Here is an 11,103-nt window from a genome sequence, read left to right as displayed (position 1 = left end):
ACAGGAGAATTGTCTCTTTTCGTCATTTATTTATTCACTGATTCCTTTTATACTTTGGTTAATAATCTTGTACTACTTTATTTTTTCTGCTAAAAATTTCCAGCTTTTGGTCATTGGGAGCTCTTTCAGTTGGCTCTCCCTGAATACTCCCATCTATCTGGCTTTTAAAAAAATGTATTTAAGTATCTATTAATTTCTGGCTGTGTGAGTCTCTTACCGAGTTCGGGCTTTTCCTGGTTGCGGTGGGTGGGCTGCTCTCTTGTGGTGTGCAGGCGTCTCTCTGCTGCAGCTTCTCCTGCTGCAGATCAGGGTCTCTGGACTCACAGCTTCAGTTGCTGCTGTCTGTGGGCTCAGCAGTTGTGGTGCGTGGGCTAAGTTTCCCCGAGCCACGTGGAATCATCTCAGACCGGGGAGCAAAGCTGTGTCCCTTGCGAGGGCAGGTGAATTCTTATCCAGTAGACCTCAGTGGCCTTTAACAGGCCATGTAGAGGCAGCTGTGCACGATTTCACAATATACAGAGATGTCTCAGTGCTCTAAAATTACTCTGTGCTTCACCTACTCAGCCCTTTCACCCTGGGCCCCTGGCAACCACTGGTTTTTTCCCTGTCTCTGTAGTTTTGCCTTTTCCAGAAGTCCCAGACTGGCCTCTTTCACTTGCGGACGATTTCTCCTAACTGCTGCGCTAACAACCCTGGTCTGCGCGGGGGCACAGTGCACGGCTCCTGCCCGCATGCTCGTGCTGACCCTCTGGGGCCACGGGGACGCGGCGCTTGAGCGGAAACGTTCAGGGGGGTCCGCGTGTTACCCGCAGGGCAGGGCTGTAGAAGTTTTCCCTTCTCTTCAGCGAGGCCTGTGGACTGTCTGCTGGGGTCTGTCCAGGGGACGAGGGTACCCACCCGTCCGGAGGGTCTTTCACGCGGCTCCAAGGTGCACAGTCTAGAAAAACTGGAGGGAGAAACAGTTCTGTGGTCCGCGGGTCTCTCCTACTTCTGGCTGCTGTGTCATTGATGTAATCCCACCTGCATGCCTCAGAGGGTCGCCCGCGTCCAGTCGCTTAAGTGGAATCACAAACCCCGCGCTGCTCTCTAGGGACAGGGCGAGGCTGGGCACGCCAGCCCTGGGGATGGGCCCCGCCACGGTCTTGCCAGTCCAGACACATCCGTTCTCCCCACTGCCTCTCTGCTGAGGGAGGGGGAGAAGGAGGAGAAGACGTGGAGGGGGGCAGGAGGGAGGGGGTTCCACGGAGCTTTGCCCCTTGGAAGAGGGTGGAGAGTTGCAGCCGTCAGGAGGAAAGTTAACCTGGCATTTTTCCTGGCCCCGAGTCCCAGCCAACTCTTCTCAGCCTTTTGATTCCAGAAAAAAACAAAAACAAAAACAAAAAACCTGTCAATGGTGCCTCAGTTGCAGACTTGCGCTGGTGAGATTCTCTGCGAGCCACAGATGGCCGCGCGTCTGAGACGAGGCTGCTGTGGGAGGGGCCGTCAGACCGAGCGCGGTTCTCAAGGCTCCGCCCTGCGCCCCGAGCAGGACCGGCCCTCCCGAGTCAGCTCCTAGTCTCTGGGGTCGCGCTCGCCTGCTCCGAGCTGCCTTCGTGCCCTTTCTGACGGCCTTTCTGACTCACCTCTGACCTCCTTGCGGCTGCCTCTCCTCCTCTCTCCTCCTCAGTTTCCTAAGAACGTGGCTGCTCCTCCCACAGGGAATTCTAGGTTTTTGTCAAGGGGGAGAATTTCTGACGTCTGTGAGCTGCTTTACTGTTGCAATAGGAAAGAGAGAGTGGGCCTAGAAGGGGGTGACAGTGATATGAGAAGGGCAGAGCTTCCTTCTTGAGATGGAATCTTTGAAAAGATAAAATAGGCTTATTCTGCACTTGTGAGAATGAGAAAGGGGGTTCAGGGAGTGAGGTTTTCACCGGGCGGGAATTTGAGAAATGGCTCCCTCATTCACACGTGCGTTCAGTTTCTCGCTGCTGAACCTCTGCTGTGGGTTAAGTGGGCACCTGGGACGTCAAAGTTATTCTCTGTCTTGGGGCCACGAGGGACCCAAGCAGGAGAGGCCAAGGTGCAGGGTCATAAAGCTGGGAGCATCAAGTCTTCCCTCTGAGAACCAGGCCCAGAGGGATGTCCCCAAGCGCTCACAAGACACGGTGCATTTTCCAGCCCGTCCTCGACACTTTGTGGACGGAGGCCCTGAAACATTCCCAGGGTGGGGTCACCATCCCCAAAGCAAGGTTCGCAGCACGCTTCTCGCAGCGGCTTCTGGGGACGAGCCTCTGTATTTCACTCGTGTTTGTCTGTATTTTTAAATTTAAGGCCCGTAAAGGACCTTGAATGAACGCTTGCTGAGTGGAACTGCAGTTTGAGAGGGCTGAGCTGCTCACGGCCCTCCGCGAGGCGTGGAGCAAAGCGGTCGTCCTGACGCCCCGCGCTTCTCCGGTGCAGACCTACAGGCAGATGTGTTCTCCCGCCTGTGCCCAGCAGGGCCTCCGGCCAGCCTGCCAGTGCTGGACAGAGGCGGGGCTCAGCGCCCTGTCCCTGCCGCGCTGCCCGTGAGCTTGTGCCTGGGGAACGCCGGCTGGTGGCTTGCCCTCTTCTAGAGCGTATTGTCAGCAGAACCCATATCAGAGATGGCAGGGAGGCAGTGGAGACTGAAACGGGGTGAGGAGTCTCGAGAGTGGATTCCTCCTGATTCCGTGCGGGAATGCTCGCAGTTCTGGTCCTGCTTTCTGCGATGACGCTCAACTTTGGTTCTGCGTCACCTCGACTTTTTTGGCTGTGCCACGCGGCATGTGGGTTCTTCCCTGATGAGGGATCAAACCTGTGTCCCCTGTGACGGGAGCATGGAGGCTTAACAACTGCACTGCCGGGGAAGCCGCATCTTGACCTGTTAACTCTGGTCTGTAGAAGAGGAAATGGCGAGGGTGCCGGGTCCCTGACCTGAATCGCAGCACCGACTCGCAGTTCCTGCGCCTCCCATGGGGCGGGGCTTGGGGGCCCGTGGCTCGTTGACTGTGGTCTCCCCCTCCTCTGGAGGAAGAGTCCGCGGCCCTGCTCGTGGGGTCAAAGAGCTGTGACAAGTGCAGAAGGCTCATGTGGGCATTTGGGGCAGTTTTTTCACCAAAGACGCTGGTGGTTAGACCACTCTGGACATGGTCCCGCATCCAGCACAGGATTTGGCTTGACCCTGCCGGTCTGAGACGTAGATACAGCTGGGAAGGACTGACCTGCTTATTAAATCTGTATAGGATTCCCATCTGGGAGGGCTGGAGAGAGGCTGGAATTGCACAGGTAGACTCCAGACCTAGGCTGCGGCTTCGGCAAGACTGGATCCCCACGAGAATGGGGAGAGTCAGTTCTTGGTGTCCAGAGGCCAGTGCTGGGAACGGAACAAGATGGGCCAGCTGAGTGACTCAGCTGCAAATGTGAAAAGAAAATGGATTGTGTTCTAAGTGAGCTTGGAGCCCACGGTGTCAGGGACCCCAGAACGGCCCGGGGGTCCCTGGGCGATGGCATCCAGGCTTGGGGGCATGGGGCTGCCCCGTGTGCGCTGTGCTGAGGACACAAGGCCACTTGGCTGAGGCAAGGCCAGCCGGTGCCCCCTCCCACCCTGAGCAGGGCCGTGGGGAGGGAGGCCCCGAGGAGCTCCCTGGGTTGGCTGCATCCCTGGATAGGTCCTGGAGCTATCTTGTCTTGGTTCCTGCCCATCTTTTAAGCCCAATTTCTAACCTCCTCCTGGTCCTAGAGCAGCCCGCTTCCCTTCTCAGGGGCTGGGCCACCTAAGTTTTCTGTAAATTATGGTGTGGCTCAGTTGGTAAAGAATCCGCCTGCAATGCAGGAGACCTGAGTTCAATCCCTGGGTTGGGAAGATTCTCTGGAGAGGGGTAGGCTACCCACTCTAGTATTCTTGGGCTTCCCTTGTGGCTCAGCTGGAAAAGAATCTGCCCACAATGCGGGAGACCTGGGTTGGATCCCTGGGTTGGGAAGATCCCCTGGAGAAGGCAAAGGCTCCCCACTCTAGTATTCTGGCCTGGAGAATTCTACAGACTGTATAGTCTATGGGGTTGCAAAGTTGGACACGACTGAGCGACTTCCACACATTCAGGCCACAGCGTCTGTCACAGGTGTTGTGCTCAGCTGCTGTGGGGTGGCACGGCCACAGGAGGTGGGAGCAGGCAGGTGGGCCAGTCCCAAGAGCATCTGGCCTGCAGCAGCCTGTGGCCGTGGCCTGCACGCCCCGGGGATACTGCAGTGCCCCTCTCGGGCCCAGGCGCTGACGGGTGCAGGCGACAGGGCTGGCGGGTTGGAACCAGGGCCCGCAGCGGCCTGTTGCACAGTTGTCTTGTTTCAAGAGAGAAGCTTTGCTTTGCGCAATGCTCAGAATCACAAGGTCAGTAAAGGAAGTACCCAGCAGATAAAATCACACTGTGCAGAATAGAATGCTTGAAATACTTGGAGCTGTCCCAACACGGGGCTCCCCCTAATCGTGGATGATGTCTGCTGGGCTGGGGGCCTTGTCCGGCGGTGAGGCTTGCTTGGGAGGCTGTGGCTCCTCCAGCGTGAGACCCTCTCTGAGGGCATTGCTTGGGTCGTCTCTTTCCAGCACCCAGTTCTGCTGCCTCCTGAGACGCAGAGCAGCTGTGTGCTCTAGCTGCTCCTCTACGCTGTCGGGGCGAGAAAGTCAGCAGTGCCCGGCAGACCTGTTCTCCAGGACTCCTGCCTCCTGGACATTGGCGGGAGGGGTTGGAAGAGCCAGCGCCAGCCTCCCGGACATCCCTTGTGATAAGGAGGTGCCTTGTGTGGCTGGGGGCCGGATTCCCAGCCGAGGGTGCTGTGCTCACGCCCGCAGTGGGTCTGGCCGTCTCGTGCGGGCCTGGGGGCACCACGTGTGGGGCCTGAGCTGAGGAAGCATCTGCTGGCCCCCTGGCAGGCGCAGTGCTCAGACCTCAGGGGTGCTAGGCAGCGCGGCATTCGGTTGACTGCAGCGGAGGCCAGGAGAGGATTGGAGAGGAGCCTAACTAAACCGGGAGAGAGGAGGAAGGAGACAGTTTCTCTCAGCTCGCGGCCCTGCCTGAACGGGGCTGCTGCACACCATGGCCTGCGTCCTGCCCGTGTCTTAGCGAGCTGGACGCTGCACGCTCGTCTCACTGCAGCATCGTCTTCAGTTATTCTTCTTTGTTCTGCCGTGTCAGCTGGCCCTGCGCTGGACAGCAGGCTGCAGGAGACGAAAGGTGCGGGAATGCAACGTCAGGAGTACGGAAGCCACCCCCCAGACACCCTTCCTCGACCCCAGCTCGTCCTCCTGGTGTGTCTGTGTCCCCAACGTGGCGGGCATCCGTGCGGGAGGGACCTGCGGTGAAGTCGTCTCATCTGCGTTTCCGTGTTGGCATGGACACCACACTCAGCGCCCTGTGTCCCTCCTGGACAAGCACTCATACGTAGCAAACTTTTTTTTTTTAAGCGTTCATTTCTTTGACTGTCGGGTCTCCGTTGCAGCACGTAGGACCCTCACTGCGGCATGCAGGACCTTTTGTCGAGGCCCGAGGGCTCAGTTCCCCTGGGGCATGTGGGGTCTTACCTCCCCAACCCAGGATCAAACCTGTGTCCCCTGCATTGGAAGGCAGATTCTTAACCACTCACCCATCAGGGAAATGCCAAATGTTCTTTCTTATCTCATCATTTCAAAACTGAATTAAAAAATTATCTGAAATAGACATCTGATGTTTTTGAGTTCATAGTGTAAGAATTCAAAACATCAGGCCTGGGATCGGTTCTTGCCTTTTTAATCCTGATTAAAATATATGTTTAAATATACATCTGTCTTAAAATTGAACTTAAGATACTCATAAACAATAAATGATGTATGATTTTTCTTTCATAGCTCATACATGGTTATTTGAATAAGGCATGTCCCTTGGCGTATGGGAAAATACAGAATTTGGATCCAAAGAATACACCATAAAGAGTTTGTTACATTTACTCTATAATACAATCCTTAGTAACACAGTATTCATTGAAAACATCCAATGAAGGGGAGGGGGGCGTGGGGGGCCGCGGGGGGACGGGGACATGTAATGCCTGTGGCTGATTCATGTTGACGTGAGGCAGAGCCCAACACAACACTGCAAAGGCATTATCCTCGGATTCAAAATAGAAAAATTAAAAATATACTAGGCTGATTCAAAATTTTAAGTTAAAATCATTTCTACATGTGATGCCATTGCTTCTTGTTGGAAATGAAGAAACGGGATCCACCCCTGGCCTCTGGAGTCAGCGTGCCGTTTTACCAGGACCCTGGATGACTCTCAGGCACCGAGGCTTGAGAACCGTGTGCTCTATCATGTGAGGACGGCAAAATGAGATAGGTTTCCTGAGGAGGGTCCTGGAGTTTATACGACTGTGCGGGGCCCGTACGTGGCGGAATCGCTGGCCTGGTCTTCCCCCTCTCACCGGAGCCGGAGCGCAGGCAGCAGCCCTGCGGGGCCGGCCCTGCGCCCGCGGCATCTGTCTCTGGCAGCTGCTCTCCCCTCCGTGCTGCTCCTTCACGCGGAGCTGCTGCGCTTGGCCTGGCTCATGACTGCGAGCCGGGGGTCTCTGGGTTCCTGTTCTTCCCCCTAATGCAGCGGCTATTTGTACCCTCGGTATCTGACATTCAAGGCTCTTTCTGAAATATTATTTTTTCAAAGCTTTGCTTTACTTTTGTGTCTATGGAAACAAGCTTAAAAATGCTTTCTAAATCCAAAAGAATAAGTCAGCAAATATCCATTTTTTGGAAGATACTATTGTGTTTCAGAAAACCTGTCTGAGGACAGAAAGCTAGGAGACACTCACAGTACCACTCAGAACCCACCTCGTCCCGGTGAAGCGGGCGTGTGGGGCTGAAGTTACTGCTTTAGGTGTGCTTTGCCTGCCGCGCAGCCGGCCACCCAGGTCTGCCACAGGGAGAGGCCCGCACGGCCCTCGCAGAGCCTGGCCAGACCGCCTGTGAGGGGAAGGAGCTGGTGCACGGGTAGGGGTGGGGCCGTGCCGGCGGCCTTGGAGCAGGCGTGCCTCGGCGGCTCCTCCCAGCCATCTTGGGCGGCCCGTCTCCCCTTCCCCTCCCCCTCCCCCACCCCCCCAGTCTCTGAAGCCTCCGCTCTGGCTTTGATCTGAGGTCTGGGTGCCCTCGCCGCCCAAGTGAGCACCATTTTCGGCTGTGCCCTCTGGGCTGCAGCTCTTTAATCTCTTGCTTGTTTTCCAGAGTCTTGTTCCAAGAGAAGTGGGTTCTTACGTGGAAGTGGTTTTCTGTTCCTGCCTGGATACCCTGCCCTGAAACACGTTTTTGCTTTTGATCTGATGGAAACATCCAGAAGCAGCGCAGTGGGTGCAGGGGCGCCTGTGTAGGGTTTGCGCCTGGGGTTGAGACGGGGAGAAGACAGGGTGGAGCCGGCCTTGCGCTTCCCCTTGGAATATTACGGATGAAGACGGCTTTCGAGAGGGCATCTCTTCATCCTCACGCCTTCTCTGCCGATGGAGTTCCTAGAAAAGGATGCAGGGCGATTCATAGAACTTCAGGGCTTCAAGCCCTTAGTGTTTCCACGAGAGACATGGCGACAAAGTGGCGTGTAGGCTCTGGCATTGAAGCCACATTGATAAGAGGAGGCTGCTACCCAAGGTGTGTGGACTTCTGAAGGTTAGGGGGAGTGGGCAGACGCAGCATCGCTGCCGGGGTGTGGCCGTGCGTCAGGGGGCGTGGCTGTGTGCCGGGGGCGTGGCCGTGCCCTGGGGGCGGGGTTGTGGGCAGGGGGCTGGGACTGTGTTGGAGCAGGGTCTGTGCCGGGGGCGTCTGCAAGTGAGGGACAGGCAGGTTTCCGTCCTGCCGTCTTAGAGTGTGTAGGCTCTCATGTCTGCCGCATTCCCCCGCCGGCGCCGCTACAGCTGTGGTGAAGACACCGCCTTAGACACTGTGGCTGAGAGGGGTTGAGTACCTGTCCCGAGAGGCCGGCGTTCGCGCTCACAGGACTCTGTGCGCCCCGTGTGAGCACCTGGGCTGCACCAGGTACCGCCCTCCACCTGGGGGCCGGGGGTAACTGCTCAGCGGAGAGGGTGGGTGCGTGAGTGCAGGCAGCTGCCGCGGGCCTCAGGATGACAGGCCTGGGCCGATGTCCAGGTGACAGCGCTGATCCCGCCCGGCTGACCGCCGCTTCCTGTGTCAGACGCGCGCTCCGTTCCGCCGGGCTTGACAGGCGTTCTACGAGGTGGGTTAGCGCTGGTCCACAGCCGTCCGTGGTCCCTGCGGCTGTCTCTCGGGGAGGGACCTCCCCTGCGGCCGTGGAGGACGCGCCCACCACGCAGGCCCAGCGCATCTGCCTCTCGCTCTCCAGGGTGGTCCCCGCACCGCGAGCCCGGCAGCCACGGAGAGAGGGGGGTCCATTGGCGTCGGCCCACCAGGCCCTGCCGTGGACCTCTGCCCTCAGCAAGGGCCCCTCCCGCTGCCCAGTGGCTGGTCAGACACGGGGCGGGGGTGTCCGGCCTCGAGGAGGGTGGGTGGTCATGGGGTGAGGGGGAGGTGCTGCACTGAACGCCTCGTGCCACTGTGTCGGTGCCTGCCTCTGGCTAGCGGGAGCGACCGGGCCGGCTGAGCCTCAGGCCGAGTGTGGACGCCTCAGGTCAGAGAGGGAGGCTTTGGAGAGTTCTTGGCCAGCTACTTCATGAGCGGGGGAGTGCTCCTCACAGCCAGCTCTGCGGGTTTACCCAGCACTTACCCTGCCCCCGGGAGGGCCTGGACCGCCTATCACCTGCACGGGCATCATGAGGGCCTGGGGACCTGTGCCCAGCTCTGCTCTGATGGGCCCCAGGACCCATCCCGAGAGTCCCCCAGCCTGCGAGCACTGTGTTGGGGGCTCCTGCCTGCTCCCCGTTGGGGTTCAGCTGCTCACAGTTTGGTTCAGGCATGAAGTGTCGTACACAGAGGCCACACGTGTGCACAGCTTCTAGGCTGCTGCTGTTCCGATGTTTACAGCCGAGGAGCAGCTCCTGGAAAAGGAAAATGGCCCAGGTGAGTGGAGAACAAGTGAAAGACTTGCCAGTCAGCATCAACACCAAAACGGGAGAAACACCAACAAAACCCACAGCCCACACAGCCGTCTGCCCAGCGGCCGGGTTTCCCCGTGCCCGGGGCGGGCCTGCTCCTGGTTGTCCTCCTCTTGTTCCCTGTGGTTTCCCCAGTGTCCGCTCTCAGACGTGCCTCAGCCTGGCCTCCTGGCACCCGGAGCATGGGTAGGCTTTGCTGCGCCTTCCCTGGTCTGCAGGGCACTGATGGCCCCGAGTCCAGGCACACCAGCGGCCCTCTCCGGGTGGCCTCCTGTCCTCCCTGCCACATCAGGAGCTGCTCCCGGGGCGCTGCGCAGAGCCATTGTGGGGGTGTCGCCATGGGAGTGTGGCAGAGGGCCCCCAAGGGTGTCAGTGCCTGCCCTCTGCGCCCCTCCCTCCAGCCCTCTGCGCCCCCGGGTGGCTGGTCACCGGTGGAATAACGCGCAGACTGCTCTTCTCCCCCAGGTCTGCCCCCTGCACAAGGGAGAGAAGGGCCGCAGGGCGGGGGCAGCTTGAGGAGTCCGGCTGAGGTCTGGACCTGCCTCCACCAGTGAGAGTTGTGTGGCCTTACTTGCTCCGGGAGCTGTGGTGAGCACACGCCCTTTTCCCTGGAAAGGCGTGGAGTTGTGGGGAAGAGCATGTTTGGGGCAGAGACAAATTGGGCTTCTGGACACGAGTGATTATCCTTTTTGAGTCCTGGTTTCCTCATCTGTAAAACGGGAACAGCACAGCACAGTGTTGTTGTAGGACCGGGTCACGGCGCTTGGCCACTGTGGGGCTGGGTCGCAGGGCTCCCCCGACGCGGGGCCGGGTCGCAGGGCTCCCCCGACGCGGGGCCAGCTTGCGGCACTCATCGGACGGCAGCTAGGGACAAACTACACGAGGTACTGAGAGGGCCGCACGGTGTCGTTCACCCAGGGGAAGGGACAGGCGATGGAGGAACGGAAGGCCCGCGTGTGAGGAGGCATTCTGGGGAGAACTGCCACTGGGAAGCGCGGCACCCTTGTCATCAGCACGCCCCGCGTGGCCCTGTGCCAGGCGGTGTCGCTGTTGTTTCCTTTGGCTGCAGTAGAAACCGTTCTTGGCTGAGGAGCGAGATCAGTTCTCAGCTTAACAAAGCTGGGTGTGAGTGTCTGGGTTTCCAAGACTCTTCCTGTCGCCGGGTAGATGGTCCATTATCACTGCTCCCACTCTTGTTCCGCGTGACAGGGAAAGTGTTCCTTCTGGTGAGATGATTTGTTTTGCGTTCATTTTTTCCTTACATTTTTCAGTCATAAAGCCTCTGTGTTATGTCAGTGAGTGTTTATGCCCATCTCGGCACTTTTAGAAGCCTTGGGGGAGGGGAGCGAGCTGTTTTGGTTTGGGCTGGGTGAGAAGGCCAGGCTGGGATGTGACGGGCTGGAGCAGAGGGCCTGGAGTTGGGGGGCTGGGCCTGGGGGCTCCCTTGTGGGGCCCGCTGGCGTGGGGGTGCTGCAGTGGAGAGGACGGGTTGGGGCCAGTGGGGGTGAGTCCCCAGCCAGCAGTGTGACGGGGTGCAGCTCACACAGAACAAAAGCCTTCCCAAATGCCTGTGGGAGTGAGCGGGTGTGAGAGGCAGGGCTGGCCCCACCTGGGAAAGCCGGTCAATTGCAGTCCTGACGAGAGCGGGAGAAGGCACAGCAGGATGGCCACGAGACCCCGCTCAGTGTTCAGAGGGAGCGAAGGAAGATGTCACACTGAAGCTCTGTGTGTGTGTGTGTGTATGTGTGTGTGTGTGTCAGGAGTCAGGGGACTGTGCTCACACCGCCTTCATGGACGGGGGGGTCAGGGGACTGTGCTCACACCGCCTTCAGGGACAGGGGGGTCAGGGGACTGTGCTCACACCGCCTTCAGGGACAGGGGGGTCAGGGGACTGTGCTCACACCGCCTTCATGGACGGGGGTTCAGGGGACTGTGCTCACACCGCCTTCATGGACGGGGGTTCAGGGGACTGTGCTCACACCGCCTTCATGGACAGGGGGGTCAGGGGACTGTGCTCACACCGCCTTCATGGACGGG

The sequence above is a fragment of the Oryx dammah genome, unplaced genomic scaffold, assembly GCF_014754425.2.
Source record: "Oryx dammah isolate SB20612 unplaced genomic scaffold, SCBI_Odam_1.1 HiC_scaffold_18, whole genome shotgun sequence".
NCBI classification, from domain to species: domain Eukaryota; kingdom Metazoa; phylum Chordata; class Mammalia; order Artiodactyla; family Bovidae; genus Oryx; species Oryx dammah.
The sequence above is the reverse complement of the archived record's forward strand: the minus strand, read 5'-3'. Positions refer to the sequence as shown.